Source organism: Moschus berezovskii, chromosome 3 (genome assembly GCF_049115385.1).
Source record: "Moschus berezovskii isolate FMDL1 chromosome 3, NW_MosBer_1.0, whole genome shotgun sequence".
Classification (NCBI taxonomy): domain Eukaryota; kingdom Metazoa; phylum Chordata; class Mammalia; order Artiodactyla; family Moschidae; genus Moschus; species Moschus berezovskii.
In genome coordinates, this window is record NC_142462.1 from 63,208,425 (window position 1) to 63,223,324 (window position 14,900).

Genomic DNA, 14,900 nt, shown 5'->3' on the forward strand with positions numbered 1-14,900 from the left:
AAGGATTATAGATAAAGGGCAAAAATCTTTTCCCTAATTGGGCACATGGTGGAGTGCTCTGTTGCGTGCACTGCATTCTTAGGTATCACTGGTTAGCGCTGTATGGAGGGAGTGTTGATGCTGGTCCTCTTTTAGGAAATGTGCCTTAGCCTTGCTTTAATAGCTCCTCCAACACAGCCTTGCCAGATTCCCTTCTTCTTCCAGAATAGAACTTTAGCTCCAAAACTCACTCTCAGCTTGTATCACTGGAATCTCAACAAAATGATTTACGTTCAGGTATCCTCATTTCTGTCCATTTAATCCCTAGGAAATTGATGCATTCTTGCCACGCCAAACAGTTTTGCTAGGTGGATATGGGGCATCAGTTCAGTTCAGTCGCTCAGTCGTGTCTGACTCTTTGTGACCCCATGAATCACAGCACGCCAGGCCTCCCTGTCCATCACCACCTCCCAGAGTTCACTCAAACTCATGTCCATCGAGTCGGTGATGCCATCCAGCCATCTCATTCTCTGTCGTCCCCTTCTCCTCCCACCCCCAATCCCTCCCAGCATCAGAGTCTTTTCCAGTGAGTCAACTCTTTGCACGAGGTGGCCAAAGTATTGGAGTTTCAGCTTTAGCATCAGTCCTTCCAATGAACACCCAGGATTTATCTCCTTTAGAATGGACTGGTTGGATCTCCTTGCAGTATAAGGGACTCTCAAGAGTCTTCTCCAACACCATAGTTCAAAAACATCAATTCTTCGGCGATCAGCTTTCTTCTAACAAATGCTAAATTTAGAGAGTGTGAGGGAAACCTTATTTGAATACCAGTAATTTCAAAATTAGGGTAGTAATAGGTATTGTGATGAAGATCAGGATGTGAGACATATGAAACCATTGCCTAATTTATGATTAAAGTGATCTTTGATTCCCCAATATTCTTAGGTATATTTAATACTAAGCATAGCCTAGGGAAGGCAATAAATAACCAGTGTCATTTAAAATTTTTAAGTTAAAGACCCACTAGCTGTTTCCAGGTTCAAGATACTGGACTCAGTGGAGCAAAGAAATTTGAAAAGAGTGAGTGGAAAAGGGAGATATTAATTCAGTTAAACAACCAGGTAAAGTATATCACTAACACTTTGTGTGTATACTTAGTCGCTCAGTCACGTCTGACTCTTTGCAACCCCATGGACTGTAGTTTGCCAGGCTCTTCTGTTCATGGGGATTCTCCAGGCAAGAATACTGGAGTGGGTTGCCATGCCTTCCTCCAGGGGATCTTTCCAACCCAGGGATCGAACCCAGATCTCCCACATTGCAGGTAGATTCTTTACCATCTGAGCCACCAGGGAAATCCGAGTACTGGAGTGGGTAGCCTAACCCTCTCCAGGGATCTTCCCAACCCAGGAATCGAACCAGGTTCTCCTGCATTACAGGCGGATTCTTAACCAGCTGAGCTACCAGGGAAGCCCATTGCTAATGCTAGTAGCTGGTTATTTTAGACAAAACTGATTATACAGGTGCGCCTTTAGGTGACATTCCATACCATGTAAAATCATTTCTACAAAACCTACCATTTTTGTTGCAAAAAATGATTTTCTTATTAAAGAAGTAATGGATAAATATAACCACTCTTTGAAATTATATGTTTCCTTTTTCTTCATGTCTTATTGTAAACTATAACCCATGCGTATTAAAACCATGTCTAGAAAATCCTTTTGAGCTCCTTAGAGAAAATAATCTATAAATACAGGGCTTATTATGATTACTTGGTGAGCATTAGACAATAAAAAAGCCCACATGATTTTTTAGTTGCATGGCACTTTATTTAATTTTAGCTCAATTATCTTGATGCCATTGTAGAAATGATGCTGTATTGAATCAGAGCCCACAAAATCTTTATGAATAACCTATTGGCACTCTAGATCACACCAGATTAATGCTAAAATAAATGTGAAAGCAGTTTTATTTCTGTTAGAAATGTTGGTTCTACTTATCTTTTTTTAAATGGTAGAAGCAAAGAAACAGAAATTTGGGTACACATGAGACTGATTATGGAAATTTTGCTGGAAACATATTCAAATTTCTATTTCCATCAATGCTACACTACTTGTTCAAGTGAGGAAACACATGGATTCCTTTATTTTGAGATGTCTTGCCTCATCTGGCAATAGAGAAATGGGAAGCTCACTTAAATCATATCTCCAAGTATGCTATAAAATTTTATTCATTTTGTCTTGGTGTTAATCTCTCTAAAGTATATTACACACATGCCAATATTCTTAAAATTAGATAAATATTTGCTTGAGATAAAGGCAATATAAAATAAAACTATTAAAGGTAGTTATGGAAAGGTAGAAATATATGGCAAGGAGTGAAAAAGAAATACAACAAAATTATTTAAAACAAATAAATAAAAATTAAATTTAGTGGAAATAGTTGGTCGGAAAGGAAATGTATATGCCAAGAAGCAGTAACAGTAGGGAATGAATGGCAAGAAGTATTGAGAAAGACATCTGCTTTAAAAAATGTCCATACTATTGCCCTTTACCCTTCTCTTTATTGGAGTCTGGCTGGAAATGAAGGGAAGGCTAGCACTGGAAAGGTTTAAGTTTGTTGATTCTTCCCTTTCAAAAATTAAATAGGGACATTGCTTAAACATAAAACACACACAGGCTTCTTGTGTTTCTTTCCTACACCTGTTCAAATGCCAATAAAATTACAGTAAAGAAACAATACATAATGGAGAGGGTGTGGCGAAAAGGGAACCCTCTTACACTGTTGGTGGGAATGCAAACTGGTACAGCCACTATGGGGAATAGTGTGGAGATTCCTTAAAAATCCATAAATAGAACTGCCATACAACCCAGCAATCACACTGCTGGGCATACACACCGAAGAAACCAGAACTGAAAGATACACATGTACCCCAGTGTTCATTGCAACACTGTTTACAATAGCTAGGACATGGAAGCAACCTAGATGTCCACTGGGAAACTAATGGATAAGGAAGTCCTGGTACATATGTACAATGGAATGTTACTCAGCTATAACAAGGAATGTATCTGAGTCAATTCTAATGAGCTGGATGAATCTGAAGTCTATTATACAGAGTGAAGTAAGTCAGAATGACAAACACAAATACTGTATATTAACACATATACATGGAATTTAGAAAGACAATAATGATGATCCTATGTGCAATGCAGCAAAAGAGATGTAAAGAGTCCAAAAGTCTTTTGGACTCTGTGGGAGAAGGCAAGGGTGGGATGCTTTGAGAGAACAGCACTGAAACATGTATATTACCATATGTAAAATAGATGGCCAGTGCAAGTTTGATGCATGAAGCAGGGCACTCAAAGCCAGTACTCTGGAATAACCTGGAGGGATGGAGTGGGGAGGGAGGTGGGAGGAGGATTCAGAGTCGGGGGCGCATGTGTACCCATGCTGATTCATGTCAATGTATGGCAAAACCCATCACAGTATTGTAAAGTAATAATCCTCCAATTAAAATTAATTAATTAATTTAAAAAATTCCAGTAAAGAAATAGTGAAGTGTTGGAAAAAAAGAAAAAAATAAAGTTGGAGGAAGAAGAATGAGTGAAAGCTTTCAACACAGTTCTACCTGTAAGGTACAGGATTGGTAAAAATGGTAAAAATGCTGAGTAGGAAACTGATAGCTTTGCAAACATAAGCAATTTGCTGTATTTTTTCAATTGGTAAGTCATGTTTGACTCTTTGAGATCCCACAGACTGGAGCATGTCAGGCTTCTCTGTCCTCCACTATCTCCTGCAGTTTGCTCAAATTCATGTACATTGAGTTGGTGATGTTATCTAACCAATTTAGTCATTGCTAAATTGCTATGAGTATATATATATAAATTAAAATAAAACTTACTTTATACAATTACAATTACTGATTTCAGTATCTCCATTTGGGAGTTATTTCAACCACAAACTCAATGAAATATTGCTTGCATGTGTTAAAGCTTTCTATATCATCAAACATGAAGCAAAAAAAAACAAAAACAAAAACTCAGATGGCAAAGTGTTAGATAATGTTTAGTAATGTTTTTTTGTTGCAATTCTCTCCTTGTACTTGGGAAAGTTCCACAAAGTAGAGCTATTCTATTTTTAGATATGATAACTTTGCTTGAAAATGTAATCACTTTAGAAGACTTCTCAATTGTCTTCTGGAATTTTTCAGTTCAGTTCAGTTCAGTCCCTCAGTCGTGTCTGACTCTTTGCGACCCCATGAACTGCAGCATACCAGGCCTCCCTGTCCATCACCAACTCCTGGAGTTCACCCAAACACATGTTCATTGAGTCAGTGATACATTCCAACCATCTCATCCTCTGTTGTCCCCTACTCCTCCTGCTTTCAATCTTCCCCAGAATCAGGGTCTTTTCAAGTGAGTCAGTACTTCGCATGAGGTGGCCGAAGTTTTGGAGTTTCAGCTTCAATATCAGTCCTTCCAATGAACATTCAGGACTGATTTCCTTTAGGATGGACTGGTTGGATCTCCTTGCAGTCCAAGGGACTCTCAAGAGTCTTCTCCAGCACCACAGTTCAAAAGCATCGATTCTTCGGCTCTCAGCTTTCTTATGGTCCAACTCTCACATCCATACATGACTACTGGAAAAACCATAACCTTGACTAGATGGACTTTTATTGGCAAAGTAATGTCTCTGCTTTTTAATATGCGGTCTAGGTTGGCCATAACTTTTCTTCCAAGGAGTAAGCCTCTTAATTAAATGGCTGCAGTCACCATCTTCAGTGAATTTGGAGCCCCCAAAAATTAAGTCAGCCACTGTTTCCCCATCTATTTGCCATGAGGTAATGGGACTGGATGCCATGATCTTAATTTTCTGAATGTTGAGCTTTAAGCCAACTTTTTACTCTCCACTTTCACCTTCATCAAGAGGCTCTTTAGTTATTCTTCACTTTCTGCCATAAGGGTGGGGTCATCCACATATCTGAGGTTATTGGTATTTCTCCCAGAAATCTTGATGCCAGCTTGTGCTTCATCCAGCCCAGCATTTTGCTTGATGTACTCTGCATATAAGTTAAGAAAGGTAACAATATACAGCCTTGACATACTCCTTTCCTGAATTGGAACCAGTCTGTTGTTCTATGTCCAATTCTAACTGTTGCTTTCTACAGATTTCTCAAAGGCAGGTCAGATTGTCTGGTATTCCTATCTTTTTCAGAATTTTCCACAGTTTATTGTGATCCACACAGTCAAAGACTTTAGCATAGTCAATAAAACAGAAATAGATGTTTTTCTGGAAGTCTTGATGATCCAGTGGATATTGGCAATTTGCTCTCTGGTTCCTCTGCCTTTTGTAAAACCAGCTTGCACATCTGGAAGTTCACGGTTCACATATTGCTGAAGGTTGGCTTGGGGAATGTGAAGCATTACTTTACTAGCGTATGAGATGAGTTGAATTATGCAGTAGTTTGAGCATTCTTTGGTAGTGCCTTTCTTAAGGATTGGAATGAAAATTGACCTTTTCCAGTCTTGTGGCCACTGCTGAGTTTTCCAAATTTGCTGGCATATTGAGTGCAGCACTTTCACAACTTCATCTTTTAGGACTTGAAATAGCTCAACTCGAATTCCATCACCTCCACTAGCTTTGTTCATAGTGATGCTTCCTAAGGGCCACTTGACTCCACACTCTAGGATGTCTGGCTCTAGGTGAGTGATCACACCATTGTGATTATCTGGGTCGTAAAGATCTTTTTTGTACAGTTCTTCTGTGTATTCTTGCCACCTCTTCTTAATATCTTCTGCTTCTGTTAGGTCCATACCATTTCTGTCCTTTATTGAGCCCATCATTGCATGAAATGTTCCCTTGGTATCTCTAATTTTCTTGAAGAGATCTCTAGTCTTCCCTACTCTATTGTTTTCCTCTATTTCTTTGCACTGATCACTGAGGAAGGCGTTCTTATCTCCTTGCTATTCTTTGGAACTCTGCATTCAAATGGGTATATCTTTCCTTTTCTCCTTTACTTTTGGCTTCTCTTCTTTTCTCAGCTATTTTTAAGGCCTCCTCAGACAGCCATTTTGCTTTTTTTGCATTTCTTTTTCTTGGGGATGGTCTTGATCCCTGTCTCCTGTACAAAGTCATGAACCTCAGTCTGTCCATAGTCCATCAATCAGTCAGTCTATCAGATCTAGTCCCTTAAATCTATTTCTCACTTCCACTGTATAATCCTAAGGGATTTAATTTAGGTCATGCCTGAATGGTCTAGTGGTATTCCCTACTCTCTTCAATTTAAGTCTGAATTTGGCAATAAGGAGTTCATGATCTGAGGAACTTTTAATGATGTATATTATTACAGTTTAAAAGAAAGAAGAAGAAGCTAGTGTGAAAGAAAGAAGGTAATGTTTAAAGATATGTTTCTCCTCAGGCTTCCAAGAATTCCTTACAGCCTACATTCTCGAAGGTATTATATGACCTCTCTGATACCTGACCTCATTGTTTTCCTAGTTTAATTGGACAAAACCCTCTATTGCATTAAATACATCAATCCATACAAAAAAGAAGGTTAGCTCAAAGACTGTGTTCAACTGCTGAAAATATTGTCCTATTATAGTTGAGTACAAGGCCTGACATCTTATTTTTGTGCCACTATTCCAATAATAGAGCTACTTGCTTCTAAAAATATTTATTGGTTTCCTTTCTCATGAAACAGTTTTTTTTTTATTCTTACAGATAAGAAAAACAGCTAACCCACTGAAAAATAATCCAAAATATTGTGTAAAGAGAAGTAAGATAAGACACAGGTTGATTCAGAAGGATTACTCCCAGAACAACCTTGTGAGCAATTTATTGAACTGCCTTATAGAGTGAATGCATTATTTTGGAGCAGAAAAACATACAGTAAATAATCCAATAATGTGATTGTGTTTATTGACTAAATAAATAGAAAGTATGAGGCAAACTGAATTTTATTCAATGTCTTACTGAGGACTATAGCCCAGGAGACAGATGCCTCTGAGGAACTGTTCCAAAAGGGAGAGGCCATTATATAAGTGATTTTGTTTAAAGAGTGCCTGCACTCTATCTACCATATATCTCAGTAGAAGGTCATTGCTTGTCACAAGGCACAGATATTTCAGTTAATAATTTTAGTGCTTTTGAAAGTAAGGAAAAATGAAAGAATCCATGTTCATAAACAATTTTTTCACTGAAATATAACTCTCTAAGGGTTTATACTACTTGTTTGCCCTAAAGAACAGAGTGCTTCATACTGAATTTCTTTCAGAACATACACTGTAGGTCAGCAGCTGCAATGGCTAATGACTCCATCCTTGTACAACAGGATGGAGAGCAACATTCTTCATTTTACAGATTTAAAATTTTTGTCATCCTGAAAACTGGCTCAAACACTCCCCTTAGAAATAAGTTTTACCTGGCTATTTAGTAGATTCTCTGAAGTATGTTCAAATGTTTCATTTTAATAAGAGTCCATGCAGAGTATACATGGGTTGTCACTTTCTGGCGTATGTGTTAATTTCATAGTGGGTTATAATTCAAAAGGTGTCAGATTAATTCATCTCTTTTTTTTCTGGTCATTTAGAATTTTTGTTACTTATATGAAAGACACTAATGGCTATAGACAACTTGGCCATACCTTCTGTTTTATCCAACAAGATGGAAGTAAATTCTACCAATCAATTGTACCTCAAACACTAAAATATCTTGTTGGTTGTCTCAGAGACTAGAATCTTATGTTAGAAGAGATTGATTCTAACTGCCTGCTTTATTTTAACCTGTGCATCCTTGAACATAATTTAAACAAGATATTCTAAGAATCTCACTGATGGAAGGGGAATTAGTACAGAACTATCCAAAACTGAAATCTCCTGAAAGAGTTCAAGGGAACAAAGTGGGACAGCCAACCTCAGAAAGTCCCTCTTAAAAGGGAAGAATATTCATTCATCAATTTCTCAATTCCTTTATTCACATCACTGACTCTGTGGACATGAGTTTGAGTGTACTCCGGGAGTTGGTGAAGGACAGGGAGGCCTGGCGTGCTGTGGTTCATGGAGTCGCGGAGAGTCGGACACGACTGAGCAACTGAACTGAACTGAACTGAACTGAACTTATTAAGTATTCAGTCCTAGATTGCCCAAATCTAATAACACTTTGGGATTTGAATTTAAAAGTGCAATTAAAAATAACCATTATTTCATAGGTGATTCTGTTCACAGGCTATCTTCAATGATAAAATTATGATATTATATATTTTAAGGGCAAATACAAATTAAAAATAAGGGGTTTAATTATCCCTGTTAAAAATTAGGAAAGATAGGCCCCTTTCCCATTTCTTAGCGCATTTTCTTTTGTAAACTTGCAATTGTAAATTCTTTCTCTGTCCCTTTGAGGTGTATGTAAATCTTTTTAAAAGCCTCTTGCTAGTTTTACAACCAAGAAATATCTTTCTTAGGGGCCTGGGATCTATCCCTTTGGAATGTAAACATCAAGGGAGAGAGTGCCCTATCTCTCAGTTTCTGTGGGAGATGCAATTCCAGTTACAAAACTATCTCCTGTCAAAAAGATATGAGAAATTTGTTTTTCCTTTGTATAAACCTAATTACCAGGTGAATTTAGCAGAAACAGTGTGATAAATGACACTGTCAAGTTCTCTTACTTAAGAACTTGCTATTATTTATCTTGAGGATCTATATAACTGCTTGGCTATATAAAAGAATGAGATCTCTGTCTTTGCAGTCTCTTAGCAGATTGCTTGTGATGTGCATGCTATGCTGTTTACTGCTTATTCAATAATAAAATTGCTTTCTTTCTCTTCTACATTCATGGAGAGGTTTTCTGGGGTGGGAAGATTATGTTTTTAAGTATATTTCTCAAGCAACACTTAAATACTTCCCAAGAAGAGCTGTGAATATAAGTCACTTGAGAGACTTAATAAACAAATTCCTCCCACAGATCTGCTGAGTTAGAATTTCTCGGGGCCCAAGAATTTGTGTTTAAAAATAAATGCTCCCTGTTGATTCTAATGGATGGGCATTGGGATCCTGAACTAATTTGATTATTTTTATTGACTTATATAAACATCTGTTAAATTCAAGCATGTGAGACATTTCATGCCGAATGAAAAGATAAATTACTCAGGTTCAGGGACTCGACCTTATTTGAATTGACTTTTATATACAATGAGACCATAATGATATTTGGTGTATAATGGTGACTCAATGAATCCTGCTTTGTTTGTTGGCATTTTGACAATGTCAAAGTGAAAAAAAATATTATAACCTCTCTCAGAAATCCATTTTATTTTCTCTCTTTTTTATCCATCCTTAGCTACTTATCCTCATGAGAAATGGAGTATTTTCAGCCATATCAACAAACAAGGATGTCACTGTCATCACAATTCTGGCCCTCCAAAGGTCAATTCCTGAGCCCTAAGGTATTTTCCTACCAGGAATATGGTAGTCATCAGGCTAAAGCCACTCCCCATAGTGAACACTGAGGAACTCAATGTGTACCAGCCCAAGATAGCTGTGGTGCATATCAAAGGAATGATTTCAGTGAGCCCAGACTCTTGCACCTTCCCATACATAGAAAAGTGCTAAATTCCTTAACTTGGGATATCTGGTTTTCTTTAATTCACAAAAAAACTTTTGATGTTCAGACTACATGTCCTTTGTTGCAAACTATATATATAACCTGAATCCTCCCCTTCCTCCTCAAAGCAGTTCTCTCAGGTTTACTAGTTGGAGAAGGAAATGGCAACCCACTCCAGTATTCTTGCCTGGAGAATCCCAGGGACGGGGAAGCCTGGTGGGCTGCCGTCTATGGGGTCGTACAGAGCCGGACACGACTGAAGCGACTTAGCAGCAGCAGCAGGTTTACTGGAGATGCTGTCTCTTCAGTTTGAAGTCCTAAAAATTATGACCAAATAAAACATAACAGATGGTGATTGCAACCATGAAATTAAAAGACGCTTACTCCTTGGAAGGAAAGTTATGACCAACTTAGATAGCATATTAAAAAGCAGAGACATTACTTTGCCAACAAAGGTCCGTCTAGTCAAGGCTATGGTTTTTCCAGTGGTCATGTATGGAATGAGAGTTGGACTGTGAAGAAGCTGAGCACCGAAGAATTGATGCTTTTGAACTGCAGTGTTAGAGAAGAGTCTTGAGAGTCCCTTGGACTGCAAGGAGATCCAACCAGTCCATCCTAAAGGAGATCAGTCCTGGCTGTTCATTGGAAGGACTGATGCTAAAGCTGAAACTCCAATACTTTGGCCACCTCATACGAAGAGTTGGCTCACTGGAAAAGACCCTGATGCTGGGAGGGATTGGGGGCAGGAGGAGAAGGGAACGACAGAGGATGAGATGGCTGAATGGCATCACCGACTTGATGGACATGAGTTTGGGTAAACTCCGGGAGTTGGTGATGGACAGGGAGGCCTGGCTGTGATTCAGGCTGTGATTCATGAGGTCGCAAAGAGTCAGACACAACTGAGCGACTGAACTGAACTGACTGAACACATAACTCTCAACTTCTTAGGTTGTGACTATCTTCAAGTTGACACTAAATTCCTTATACTCCCTTTAAAGTCCCATCATCTCTTGTTAGTATACTATTTAGCATGCTACATTATAAACTAAGTTTTCAAACCTTACATTCTACTCTGAATTATAATGCTCAAAATTCTCCAAGTCAGGCTTCAACAGTACATGAACCATGAAGTTCCAGATGTTCAAGCTGGATTTAGAAAAAGCAGAGGAACCAGAAATCAAATTGCCAACACCTGTTGGATCTTTAAAAAAGCAAGAGAGTTCCAGCAATACATCTACTTATGCTTTATTGACTACATCAAAGCCTTTGACTGTGTGGATCACAACAAACTGTGAAAAACTCTTAAAGAGATAGGAATACCAGACCCCCTGACCTGCCTCCTGAGAAATCTGTATGCAGATCAGGAAGCAACAGTTAGAACTGTACATGGAACAACAGGCTGGTTCCAAATTGGGAAAGGAGTATGCCAAGGTTGTATATTGTCACCCCGCTTATTTAACTTATATGCAGAGTACATTATGCAAAATGCTGGGCTGAATAAAGCACAAGCTGGAATCAAGATTGCTGGGAGAAATATCAATAACCTGAGATATGCAGATGACACCACCCTTATGGCAGAAAGTGAAGAAGAACTAAAAAGCCTCTTGATGAAAGTGAAAGAAGAGAGTGAAAAACTTGGCTTAAACTCAACATTCAGAAACTATGATCGTGGCATCTGGTCCCATCACTTCTTGGCAAATAGATGGGGAAACAATGGAAAAGTGACATAATTTATTTTCTTGAGCTCCAAAATCACTGCAGATGGTTATTGCAGCCATGAAATTAAAAGACACTTGCTCCTTGGAAGAAAAGTTATGACCAATCTAGACAGCATATTAAAAAGCAGAGACATCACTTTTCCAAAAAGGTCCGTCTAGTCAAGGCTATGGTTTTTCCAGTAGTCATTATGGATGTGAAAGTTGGACTATAAAGAAATCTGAGCCCTGAAGAACTGATTCTTTTGAACTGTGGTGTTGGAGAAGAGTCTTGAGAGTCACTTGGACTGCAAGGAGATCCGAGTCCATCCTAAAGGAAATCAGTCCTGAATATTCATTGGAAGGACTGATCCTGAAGCTGAAACTCCAATACTTTGGCCACCTGATGAGAAGTACTGACTCACTGGAAAAGAACCTGTGCTGGGAAAGATTGAAGGTGGGATTAGAAGGGGCTGACAGAGGATGAGATGGTTGGATGGTATCACTGACTCAATGGACATGAGTTTGAGTAAGCTCCAAGGGTTGGTGATGGACAGGGAAGCCTGGTGTGCTGCAGTCCATTGGGTCGCAAAGAGTCAGACATGACTGAGTGACTGAACTGACCCTGAATTATTACTATTTAAATCTATTAATTTTGTTCATGTTTAATTATCATAAGAAAGCAAATCAAAACAAAACATTTGGATCATTTTTTTTTAACTTTCTGGTAGTTGTAACAAGTGATAGTGCCATAAAATATTATCAGTTATGACATCTTTTATTTTAAAAGTTTTCTCATTTATCAATGCAATATCATAATTTATGAGATTCATAGATACTGTATTCTATGGATGGGCCCATTTATTTTGCATAGTAACATGTGTAAGGATACAAATAAGAAAGAAATAACTTGTTTATTTAAATAAACTAAAATTTTAACTGGCAATAGCTATGTTCAATATTCAAGTTTATTTCTAGGTTTTTCTCATTCAGCTTATTACAATTCTTATTATGACCATTTTCAAAATAATGCATGTATTTACACCTGTGTTTAGTATTAACAATATATGTTTATTATTCTGCCCCTATTGTTTTTTAAACAAGGGGCAAGCAGTCTTATAAAGAGAACTGAAGTGTCACAACCATTTATTGACTGGAAATAAACTATATTATGTAAATTTTGTTGGTTTTATGCAAAGATTTCCTGGGCGGAACTCATCAGAATTTCTCATTGTTAAAGTAGCGCCTCAGGGTTTAGTTCTTGGACTCTATTTTTTAAAATAGTTATTTAAAACTTAGATTCACTTGGAGGAAACTTTATTCAAAAATTTACTGATATATGTATGTATGTATGTATGTGTTCTTATAAACTGTGCTTGCTTATGAAACTTCTGAAAGAACATTCAATTTCAGTATTACCAAGTTGAATATTATCTAATCAACCAACAATGCCTGACAGATTGGGAGGTTATCTGGACATAATCACAGCCCTCAGGTCCTGTGAGGCACTGGGTGCAGCTCAGTGCCTTTAATTCCCCAAGGGTGTTATTAGCTCATGGTAACAATGCTCCCTTGAGTTGTTTTACTGCTTTTATAAAAAGTCTTCAAGGTGAAGAAAATGTTTAGTTTTATGCAGGAGGAGGATGAGGTTGACAGTTTAGACTGTTGAGTGAATAGAGTCACTTCAGACTGATGGTACATGCCATGACAAATTTGCTCATTTAGAATACTTCCCAGCCAGTCTGGATGCTCTGACTACCTCAGTACTACTACAAAACCCAATTTCCATATAAAACCGTTGTAAATTGTGTTTTCAAGTTAATGTTGTGCATTCTCTAAAATTAGAAAGTGACCCATTTTGTAGAAAGGCTGCATGTGAAAAGCTGACCAATGATTCAGTGCAGAGCAACATTTGGGGTACAGAAATGGTTTCAAGCCCCATGATTAAAGAGGTCAGCTGATGTGGAAAATGCAAATAAAGGCAGATGAAATTGTGACACACACAACAGAAAGTTTTCCTTTGATACCACTGTTTCTTACCCATAAACCCAACTCCAGTGGTTTTCCAAGTCAAGTAGAATAAAATCCAAACTTTTTATTATGACCTAGGAAGTCGTGTTGACTTGAGAAAAAAAAGCAACATTAAGAGTTATGAGTTGAATTATTGAACATCTTATGAAGACTATAGTCCGGGAGACACAGACTCTCAGATAGCTCTGGGAAACTGCTCATAGATGTAACAAAGGAGTTCAGTATATACCTGATATTTCGTGAAGGGTACAGGTAATCAAGGCAAGTATGCTGAAGTGGTTTGCCATTCCCTTCTCCAGTATGAAAAGAATGCTCAACCTACCGCACAATTGCACTCATCTCACACGCTAGTAAAGTCATGCTCAAAATTCTCCAAGCCAGGCTTCAGCAATATGTGAACCGTGAACTTCCAGATGTTCGTGCTGGTTTTAGAAAAGGCAGAGGCACCAGAGATCAAATTGCCAACATCCGCTGGATCATGGAGAAAGCAAGAGAGTTCCAGAAAAACATCTATTTCTGATTCATTGACTATGCCAAAGCCTTTGACTGTGTGGATCACAATAAACTGTGGAAAATTCTGAAAGAGATAGGAATACCAGACCACCTGACCTACCTCTTGAGAAAACTATATGCAGCTCAGGAAGCAAAGTTAGAACTGGACATGGAACAACAGACTGGTTCCAAATAGCAAAAGGAGTACATCAAGGTTGTATATTGTCACCCTGCTTATTTAACTTATATGCTGAGTACATCATGAGGAATGTTGGGCTGGATGAAGCACAAGCTGGAATCAGAATTGCCGGGAGAAATATCAATAACCTCAGAGATGCACATGACACCACCCTTATGGCAGAAAGTGAAGAGGAACTCAAAAGCTTCTTGATGAAAGTGAAAGAGGAGAGTGAAAAGGTTGGCTTGAAGCTCAACATTCAGAAAACAAAGATCATGGCATCTGGTCCCATCACTTCATGGGAAATAGATGGAGAGACCGTGGAAACAGTGTCAGACTTTATATTTTGGGGCTCCAAAATCACTGCAGATGCTGATTGCAGCCATGAAATTAAAAGACGTCTACTCCTGGGAAGGGAAGTTATCACCAACCTAGACAGCATATTAAAAAGCAGAGACATTACTTTGCCAACCAAGGTCTGCCTAGTCAAGGCTATGGTTTTTCCCATGGTCATGTATGGATGTGAGAGTTGGACTGTGAAGAAAGCTGATTGTGGAAGAATTGATGCTTTTGAACTGTGGTGCTGGAGAAGACTCTTGTGAGTCCCTTGGACCTCAAGGAGACCCAACCAGTCCATTCTAAAGGAGATCAATCCTGGGTGTTCATTGGAAGGACTGATGCTAAAGCTGAAACTCCAATACTTTGGCCACCTCTGCGATGAGTTGACTCACTGGAAAAGACTCTGATGTTGGGAGTATTTGGGGGCGGGAGGAGATGGGGATGACAGAGAATGAGATGGCTGGATGGCATCACCGACTTGGTGGACATGAGTTTGAGTGAACTCCAGGAGTTGGTGACGGACAGGGAGGCCTGTCGTGCTGTGATTCATGGGGTCTCAAAAAGTTGGACACAACTGAGCGACTGAACTG